A 10,780-nucleotide genomic window follows, 5' to 3' on the forward strand; every position below is an offset into this window, starting at 1 on the left:
AGTTTTAAGTAGTTAAAAACATTACATATTAAAATTGAAAATTTAAAAACTCTTTATAAAACTATTATACAATCTTATATAGGACCCATGTCAGTGTGAGAAAGCCTGGCAGCATAAAAGTGTTTTAACTGCCACTGAAAGGAAAGCAGGGATGGAGCTAGCCTGGCTCTCTAGGGAGGAAGTTCCAGAGTCTGGGAGTAGCCACTGTGAAGGCCCCTGGACTTGCATTGAGATACCAAAATGGCTATAATTGGGCTATTTTTATACATCTGCATAACATTTGTCAGTATCCTAAAGAAGGCACTAACTTGGTCAAATTTGAGGAAGTGGAGGTTGCACTAGGCACCAATAGGATTCACGTTTTTTTTTCCCCAAAGAAAAAAGAGATTACATTTTTAAAAGCTGCTGACTGCTTAGTCTTGCTGATTAATAATAATAATAATAATAATAATAATAATAATAATAATAATAATAATCTTCATCCTTATTTTTAGCCCACCTCTCCCTTCGGATCGAGGAGGGTTCCAAAAATAATAAAAATACAATTACAAATACAATAAATCATAAAATCCCACAATCCTGCTTTCATCCTGGCCTTGTCACTTTAGTACTGGGACACTATCCTGGAGCAGCTACAGCATCCCCAGTGTTGAGCAACAGCATCACAGAAAGGCAAAAGCAACTGGCAGAATTATGGACAGTGGGGTCATCATACAGGTTAGCAGACAACAGTCCTTGCAAGACAGGCAGACTGGCAAAGAGACAGAGAATTACTCTTCAGATGCTTCTTGAATCAGGATGACAAGCAGAGAGGACACATAAGCAATATCTATTAAGGTTAACTAATGGTCAGATTTAGCTAGGCTAATGGAGGCGGAATAAAGGGGAAACAGTTGAATATAAATACGGAAACTAAACTGCTATTAACTAACCAAAAGATAGGATTATCTTTGTGAAAGGGATCTAGGAGTCCAAGTAGACCATAAGTTGAACATGAGTCAACAATGCGATGCGGCAGCTAACAAGGCCAATGCGATTTTAGGCTGCATCAATAGAAGTATAGTGTCTAGATCAAGGGAAGTAATAGTGCCACTCTATTCTGCTCTGGTCAGGCCGCACCTGGAATACTGTGTCCATTTCTGGGCACCACAATTAAAAAAAGACATTGAGAAATTGGAGCGTGTCCAAAGGAGAGTGACTAAAATGGTGAAAGGTCTGGAAACCATGCCCTATGAGGAACAACTTAGGGAGCTGGGGATGTTTAGCCTGAGAAGAGAAGGTTAAGAGGTGATATTATAGCCCTGTTTAAATACTTGAAGGGATATCATATTGAGGAGGGAGCTAGCTTGTTTTCTGCTGCTCCAGAGATTAGGACCCGGAGCAATGGATGCAAGCTCCAGGAAAAGAGATTCCACCTCAACATTAGGAGGAACTTCCTGACAGTAAGGACTGTTCAACAGTGGAACACACTCCCTCGGAGTGTAGTGGAGTCTCCTTCCTTAGAGGTCTTTAAACAGAGGCTGGATGGCCATCTGTCAGGGATGCTTTGATTTGGATTTCCTGCATGGCAGGGGGTTGGACTGGATGGCCCTAGTGGTCTCTTCCAACTCTACGATTCTATGATTCTATGATTATGAAGCAAAATAAATAAATAAATAAATAAAAAATAAAAAAAAACCACCAAGGGCACCTCTGATGGGAAAAAAGGATCTGGAAGTCCTAAATTTTGTTCTTGTACAAACTAATTTTATTTTGGAGATCAACATGGCATTTGCCTTATTCTGAAGTATTTCCTAGAAGCTTGCAGCCTTACCAAATACTTTTCATTCCATCTTCCTGCTCTCCAGGTCAGACTTAGGATGCCTCCAGATAGGTTAAAAAAAAATCTCAGGAAAAAAAATTGAAACTTTTTAGTTCTTTTTGTATTTGCATATTCATGAGTCTCCACCCAATATCTTTCTTGAAATACCACAGCCTTAGGACACATTAAAATCATCCAAACATAAATTTAAAAATATACCAATTTAAAAGTAATAGTTTAAAATAGAATAAACTGTAACTTTACTGGTATGTGCACTATCTCAGAAGTCCATCAGCCATCAGATAAACACAGCTATTGTTTCCAGGACACAGATTTAACAGAGGTCAAGGGTGCGAAAGAATAATATTAGCATTAAAATAAAATGATACTAATATTTAACTAGTGTTATTTTGCTACAGAATTTTAGCACTATAACTCCATAACAAGAATATTAAAAGGCTCAGTGGAAACTGGTGAAAATTTACCTGAGTTGCATGAGAATGGATGGGACATATGATCAAGTGAGATGGAGGAAGGGATATTTTAAAAAAAGAGAGACTAGATGCAAACTCATAAATATGGAGGTTCAAAAAGAACTGGGAATTCCCTATGGATTCTGAATTTTCTCACCCTTTGGAGGCACCCCGAGGCAGCTCTGAGTCTGCCTGAGAAAGATACAATCACAATCAAGTCAACTTCCACCACACGCCACAAACACACAGCTACAATTGTTACAGCAAACTCTAAGCAAAGAACAAGGAAGAATAGGAGAGAACAGAATGCATAACACCAATGATGTCACACACTTTCTGCCAGCTGGCATAGATTATAATTTTTGATGAAGTTGAAGGCAATAGGAAAAGAGGATGACTGCACTACAGGTAGATTGATTTGATAAATGAAACCACAACCCTGTCTTTGTTAAGACTTCAACAGGGCTGTTGAAGATTGGGTCTTTTAAGGGCCTCTTATTCAAAACTGCCTTGATAGTACATAACAACAATTATTAAAATATGATAATAAAAATACATACCCACCAAGAAGTTTCCTACAGGGTAGTGAGTAGACCAGTTGCCCCATGAAGTAAAGGGTGAATCTGGCAAGGTCTTTGTTTCCCCCTTTATTTTTATGATGATGGCACTGATGCCAACCGCAGTAAAATATCAGTTGATCTCTTAGCAGTCAGTATCAATTCACTTTGACTTGTGTTTGTTTATTAATGAGTTTCTTGCTAGTTTATAGTTTACATTTCTCTGAAGTTGCCATGTGGCAGATGAGAAGCAGGAAAGCAGTGCATTGGAATAGGGATCTGTGTTGAATCTCCTTCCATGTTTACAGCTAGAGAAAATCTGAGTTACCCACACATTATTATTTTAGTATAAATGAACAGGAAGGTTTGACCAAAATTGATGACCCAAAGTAGGTGTCACCCCCTCTGACTGTATACTATACAGTACTGTATTCCAAACTCCAATTTATTAGCTTGTCAGAGACTTCAGTTATATTCATCAAGTGGAGCTTTACATTAAGCATTCCTCCCCTTAATTGGAACCATGCAGACACATTTTGGTCCACTTCCATATTTATGCTTAAGTAAAAAGGGGACTTTGTTACCAATTCAACATACCTTATGGTTACTTTATATTTTGCTAGCAATTACAATTAAATATTAAATCCACAGTTAACAGTAAACCTTGTAATTAGGTGGAAATAGTTATACTTCTGAGAGCATCCTGCAGTGTGAACCAGCAACATCTCCTTAATAATGAAATAAACCATCTAAAAGATTAATAATCCCAGAATTATAAGGGACAGCAGTTGGAACACCAAGATTGGGACACTTTTTAAACCTTTTCATCTGCAGCTTTGGGAGCCACACACTGAAGTATCTGGGAAAAAATACAAATTGAACAAAGAATGAGAGAGTTTAGAAAAGTGGCATAAATGATGAGGGCATAAGTTGAGTTGGGTCTTTTGAAAATAATATATTCAATTTGATATAAAATTTGAATCACAAAATTGCAAGACTAAAGTCAAGTCAGTCTGAATACTGAATTTGAAATGTTGCAGTATAAGGGTCAAATCATTCAGATTTCTGCCTTGATTCAGAAAATGCAATGCATACTGAAGGTGCATGCTTGGCACAGAATAAGGCTGGACACACAGCACAGCATTCAAACCTTCATGGCACACATGTCCAAACAGATGCTTGACATAATCAGGTGTGACAGAAAATATTCTAAGAATTCTTCTTCCATCTCACCTTCCCAGTAGCATAGCAGTGGACAAAGTACAATCCTGTGACCTTACACTGCTCCCAGTCCACAAACTTTCCAAGCTTCCAGAACTACTTTTTCTTTTCTTTTCTTCTTATCTTCATTTCTTTTCTTTATTTTTATCTTTCTTTCTTTTTCTTTTTTTGGGGGGTGGGGGTGGGGGAAGGGGGGAAGACAAAGAGGTTTAACACACGGAGATGTTTAGATCTTTTGCAGGTCAATTCTGACGTGACTGTGCTTCCAACGATGCGGATTCACGTCAAAATGTGAATGTGTTATCAGACAAGATTCCTTTCTATGGGCACTCCTTCCATGGGGCTTCCGCAGTGATTCCAAAGTGACCCCTCTTTTTGATGAATACAGAAAAAAAAGGAATTAACAGAATTTGCATTGAAGCTCACTTTGATTTCAGTTCGAATTGGTCTGGTGTGGAAAACCACGCCAATGTCACCCCCCTTGGCCCCCTGAGTCCTGCTCCATCATTCTTCTCCTCCTCCTTCATGCCATCTCGCACCCTCTGCCACCCTGCCACCCATCCCATCATCCCCTGCCTTCTCCTGCATCCCGATCCTGGCTCCAGAGACCCCCAGCAATCTATCCCATCATCCCCTGCCTTCTCCTGCATCCCGATCCTGGCTCCAGTGACCCCCTGCGACCTACCCCATCATGCCCTGACTGCTTCTTCACCCCATGAAGGAAGACAGCTAAGGAGGGGGCAGGGAAGGAGGACAGCGTCCAGAGCCCCACTAAGCATGTGCAAGGGTGCCAATTTGAATAATTGAACCCTCTGGTGTGGTAATACAATGTGCACTCACTCTGCTTTGCTTGAATCCGCATCACGTGACTTGCTTGGAATAGCACTGAGTTCGCTTCCCCCTCAGTTCAGAAGGGCAACAGAAAGGCAACCAGGTGTGGTAAAGCATCACGTTTCAACCTTAATTCGCATTGCTAGACAGGAGTGACTCTGGATCTGGTGTGAAAAAACATCACGCTTTGCATTGCTAGAACAGGAGTGACTGCGGATCTGAGCTGCAAACCCCCCACGTGTGATAAGGTCCAAAGTAATAAACTGTCTCTCTTGGAAGACTCATGGAGCAGATACACATCATGAGATGCTGCTGCTGGTGGTGGTAACATTAAAAAATACCCATTTAGTAAACTCAGAAGTGAGCTTTTGGACATGTTTTGTTTTGTTTGTTTTGTTTTACCTTTTTGGAAGTACTTTGAAGCATGAACTAGGGCCTTGTTCACACTACCCAAATCTAGCACTATGATTCCACTTTAAATGTTTTGGGACCAAACTATGGCACTTTACAGAGCACCCAAAAAGGGCGCTCTGCCAGCGCCCGTGATTACTGCGCCAGGGAACTGCAGTGGACAAACCGTGCAGTTCCCTGGTGCAGCAAAAAGAAGCTGCAAAATGACCTGCCAGAAGAGATCTCACTCTTACAGTCTCCCTCTGACAAACTGAATCCTCATTGTTGGCAAAAATACAGCAGCCTAATGATGGAGTTTTTCCTTTATTTGAAAGAGTAGTCACATTTATGATGTTTAATTTACACTGCATAGGTTTAGCCCAGCCAATCACAGAGAAGAAATTGGTGGTTTTAATTTACAGTGACTGCAACAATATTCAGTTTATAGGGACATTTTCCATTTATCTGTTTTTGTTTTTCTTTTCTTTCAGTGACACTGGATTTCCCCTGTTGATCCTCCTATGTTTCTTAGAACAGAACTAGACGTTATATTAAATCCACGCACACATTTAACATTTCTTGTTTTAACCTTTAATGGGAGGGGGCTAGAAAACCTCACTGACCTAGAACAACTAGAAAGGAAGATCAAGGAAGAAAGTGCAAAGGCAGGCTTACTGGTGAACATAAAGAAAACAAAAATAATGACCGCAGAGAATCTACATAAATCCAACCTAGACAAGTAATAAATAGAAATAGTAAAAGAGTTCTCATACCTGGGATCAAACATAGATAAGAATGAGGACTGCAGCCAGGAAATCAGAAGAAGATTAAAATTGAAGAGAATGTCTATGAAAGAACTATAAAAGATCCTAAATTGCAAAGATATACAACTGAGCACAAAAGTTAGAAAGTAGACTATGAAGACATTCATCGGTCTTTAATCAGAATGGAGTCAAGAAATCAGAAGATCACTAAGGACTTGGAAGGGCAGCTATGAAAGGACTAGACAAGCTCCTGAAGTATAAAAACATATCACTGAATACTAAGGTTAGGTTTGTGCAAGCCATCATATTTCCCATTTTCACATATGGTTGTGAAAGCTGGACAGTGAAGAAAGCAAATGGGGGGGAAATCAACTCATTTGAGATGTAGTGCTGGATAAGAGTTCTGCAAATACCATGGATTGCTAAAAAGAAAAATAAATGGATCCTCGAACAGATCAAGCCTGAACTCTCCCTGGAAGCCAAGCTGACTAAACTAAAACTACTTTAGCTTTATAATGAGAAGACATGGCTTGCTAGAATAGGCAACAATGCTGAGTAAGGCTGAAGGCAGTAGAAAAAGAAAAAGACCACATCACAGATGGCTAAACTCATTCAAGGAAGCCACAGCCCTGAGTCTGTAAGACCTCAGTAGAACTGTTTATTATAGGATGACTTGGAGTTCTCTCATTCATAGGCTCACCATAAGTTGTAGTCAAGTTGATGTCAATTAACATTAATTCTGTTGAGCATCAGTTAGATGCTCATTGTCATTAACAGCTTCAGTAAGCTGCAAATGTATTTTAAGATTGAAGAGGGTCCATTGTTAAACAGAAAAAAATGTTTTCTTTCCAGCACCTGTATCCAGTCAACCTTCCTCTGTAAAGCAGAACCTGCATTTTACAATTCACTGTCAAATCCAATCTACTCTTTAAACAACTCTGGTTAACAAATGTTTTCTTCTGTATATTTTTAATAGAACATTATCTTTGTTGTATGTTACAGCAAATAAGGTATAACCAAACAGCACATTAAAATGGGTAACTCCATCTGGAGTTTGTTGACATTGATAACCCACTCAAGGTTTCCCTTTCAGTTCAAAGCATCATTAGAGTAATGCAGTAGAATTCTAGAATTTAGTGTGGATTGGGATGAATATAAGCATGGTAAATCATGTGGTCATGCACACTGAGGTGAGCATAGCGATTTAGAAATCCTAGCCAAAGTTTTGAACATTTAAAATATGGCTTATATTTTTTTTCACTACGCATGCAATTTTAATAGGCTTTCTTAGCTGGGACAATTAAATATACAAGTCATATTATTTTCATAAGGCATGATCCAGCCAAAGTTAAACACTTTGAAGTCCTATATGTTTAAAGCAGGAGCAAGTTAAGTACTTCTTAACTGTCCCATTGAAACTAACGGGCTGTTACCTCAAAGCACTTCAGTTTGGCAAGATCATGTCCACTGCTAAGAATGTACTCTTAACATTTAAATGCAAGGTCATGATGACATCTGGCTTGTCAAAAAGCAAAACTGTGCACAATGCAGGAATAGGGGAGGGGGAAAGGCAGAACCAGCACATAGGGACTGAGTTGGAAATAGCTCAGAATTTTAATGAATCATCCAGTTTGAGACCATGAGACGGAAGAGGTTCAACTGATGGTTGTACCAAGCCTATCTCCTGTCCTAAGGAATTAAAGGTGGGAAAATGGAATGGGGCAGAAGCAATACATGTGTGAAGACATACTCAGGGGCCTTTGGGCCAACCCTGTCACGCAGAAGGGTGAAGTAGCCTTCTCCAGGTAGTACTTGATGGGGAAGATTAAGATTTTAATTGGGACCTGAACGATGCAACAAGACATTTTAATGTGTTGGTCCTAGCAGCAGTGAGGGTGCCTTCTAACTGCAGGAGGTGCTGAGCAGTCTGTCTAGGGCTCTTCATGTCTTTGAAAGACCAAGATCACTTTGTGTCTTTGAAAAATCATAGAAGTTAATAGAAATAATGCAGTTTGGATCCAAATATGCACCTTCATTCATACTACGGAGGGTTTTTGGTAACTGCCTCTTCATGTACACTTCCCATGCCCTACATCATATCCTACAACATCTTCAAGAGTCTCCAACATCCAGGGAGAAAATGGGGGATGAGGGAAGAATCAACAGGGAAAGGGAAGTGGGAAAATTCTGTTCCATAACCACAGGTTATTTTGCTCATAGAAAGAACAATTGTATCTAAGCAAAGAAAAATAAAGTGCACCTCTACAATAATTTAAACTAGGTATCAAGATCACTTCATGTCTTTGAAAGACCACAGAAGTTAGTAGTTGATGCATTGTCCTAAGTACATGGGTACAATACAATGAAATGTATCTGCAATATTGAAAACGATTAATTTCCAGGTTCCGTTTTTTAACAAAACAAGATTTTAAAAGCTGGCAAAGAAACTGCTAACCCAATTATTTAGACCACACATGTGAAACAGCTTAGACAAAGGGCCTTAGCTGTACCATATTTATCCTAACTCATCCCAACTATTTTACTTTGTTATCGTTAGTTTAATACTAGACTCCTATCATGGTTTTCAAATGTTGTCCAGCTGTTCATGTCCATTATTTACATTCATTAATGTAGACTAAGTGTCCACTTAAAAATATAAACTTACTTCTCAGTTTAGCTATTGTTTCTGGGTTCTTCACAGGGTTTGATTAAACTATCCACCTGATGTGGCTATTTATTTTGCACAAGTTGAATTACAGTATGAAGTAATGGGGAAGAGGTGCTTAAATTTTCTTATCCCAGTAGAAACATATATTGGACTTGGAGTTATTACATATATACACACAGTTAAGTTGTGTTTGGAAAGCTCCATGTGCAATTACATAAAGTAGAATGTACATTTTGAAACTGATGTCTTCCACTAAGGGTTTTGCAGAAACCCTCACTGAAAATTAGAATTCTACTAGCATATGTTTTTCATTCCTGGAAAAGAAATGCTTATAGTATGTGAAAGAACAGGATCGAGCAGCTACCAGTTAGTTAGGAACATGTAAAACTTCCTTGCATGGAGTCAGATCATTGGCAAGACTGTAAGACCATAAAGTAGGTGGCTGTGCAATCTCTATCTTGCCATCCCTGGCAACTGATAGATATTCCATCTAATATTGGAGGTGATGGGAAGAGAAGAGAGAAACTGGGACATTTTAAGAGCATCTGAAAAAGTGGAACAGATAATTAATTGGGACTGTCGCTGAAAATTGGGACAGTTGGAGGGAATACAGCCGCCAAAGACCTTCTCTGAAACTGAATTCCTACACCCTATGCCCTATGTTGACTGGTAGAAGTTCTCCAGTATTGATTTCTTTTGGAGCCTGGCAGATGCATAGGACTGAAATGTAATCATTTCATACAAACATGTGGTCCATCCAAGTAATAAATTTTTCTCAGGGGTCTCTATGAAGTTTAGAGTCATTTTTCTCAGATAGCAGTCTCCCTCAACATGCCATTTAGTGAAACAGCTATTGAAATGATGGAGCATAGAGTTATGGGTTACTTGTCCAAAGGAAGAGAAGCCAAAAGTCCCACAACCCTAGCTGAAAGACCAACTCTAAACATCTAGTGATCCAGTGGACAAAAGGAAAACATGAACCCAGGTCTGCCAGGTCCACCTCCAAATACTAATCTGTTAGGCCAAATTAGCAGAATGCCTTCATAGACTTGGCTTTGAAGAGCCACCAAGCCTTTAGAGCAGGGGTTGGCAACCTACAGCCCGTGGGCCGGATCCGGCCCAGCGAGGCCTTGAGACCGGCCCCAGCCCGGTCCTGCCGCCGATTGCCACCCCCGCCGCAGCTTCCGCGCCGCTCCGGGCGCCATTTTGAGTTCGGCCCCCCAGTTGTCTGAGGGACAGCAACCCAGCCCCCGACTCAAAAAGGTTGCCTACCCCTGCTTTAGAGCATCAATTACTGTGAAAGAGTTGTGCTTTAACTTGTTAATTGCATTTATTACATGTTTTAGTCTGTTAACATTTTTATTGTTTAAAACTGATTTAACTTGTTTGCACTGATTCTGCTTGTATGCTACCCTGAGATACTCTGATTTGAGCATCATACAAAATATCTAGGAAATGAAATATAAATATCATCATCATCATCATCCTGCTTTTCCTGGGACTGGAATACAAGGTGACTTACAAAACTGAAAACAGATACAGAAAAAATCTCACCAGTAAAAACATGCAAAAAATTAAAAATGTTTAATTATCTATAGAATTAAAAGCAATTTGAAAACATATTCATCAAAACCAAACAAACAAAAAACATGGTACATTATTAAAAGCCCTTTCCCTACAAACTGTGAGTTCCAAAGGACTGTCCATTTTTTTAATTTATTTTTTAAAATCTCTTTTCCTGTTAGTGGAAGGACACCAAGGAGGGAGGCAATGTAACCTCTCCAGGAAGCAAGGCCTAGAGCTTTCAAGGATCCACCAAACAGTCTGTCTCTTGTGTTGTTACAAGACATGGGGTAGACAGAAGGCCCTCTCCAGAAGATCTCAAAACACAGATATGTGTTTATGTGCTCTTAAAGTCATAACCAGGATTTTGAATTGTGCCCAAAAACAGATTGATAGTAGTGAAGCTGTTGTAGCATCGTGGTTTGAGTGTTGGACTACAACTCTGGCAACCTCAGAAAGCATCTGTGGAAGTAGACTGAAGTCTACGAGTTCATGCTGCCAATTTCTTTCTT

This window comes from Sceloporus undulatus, chromosome 1 (assembly GCF_019175285.1).
Source record: "Sceloporus undulatus isolate JIND9_A2432 ecotype Alabama chromosome 1, SceUnd_v1.1, whole genome shotgun sequence".
In the NCBI taxonomy this organism is placed as follows: domain Eukaryota; kingdom Metazoa; phylum Chordata; class Lepidosauria; order Squamata; family Phrynosomatidae; genus Sceloporus; species Sceloporus undulatus.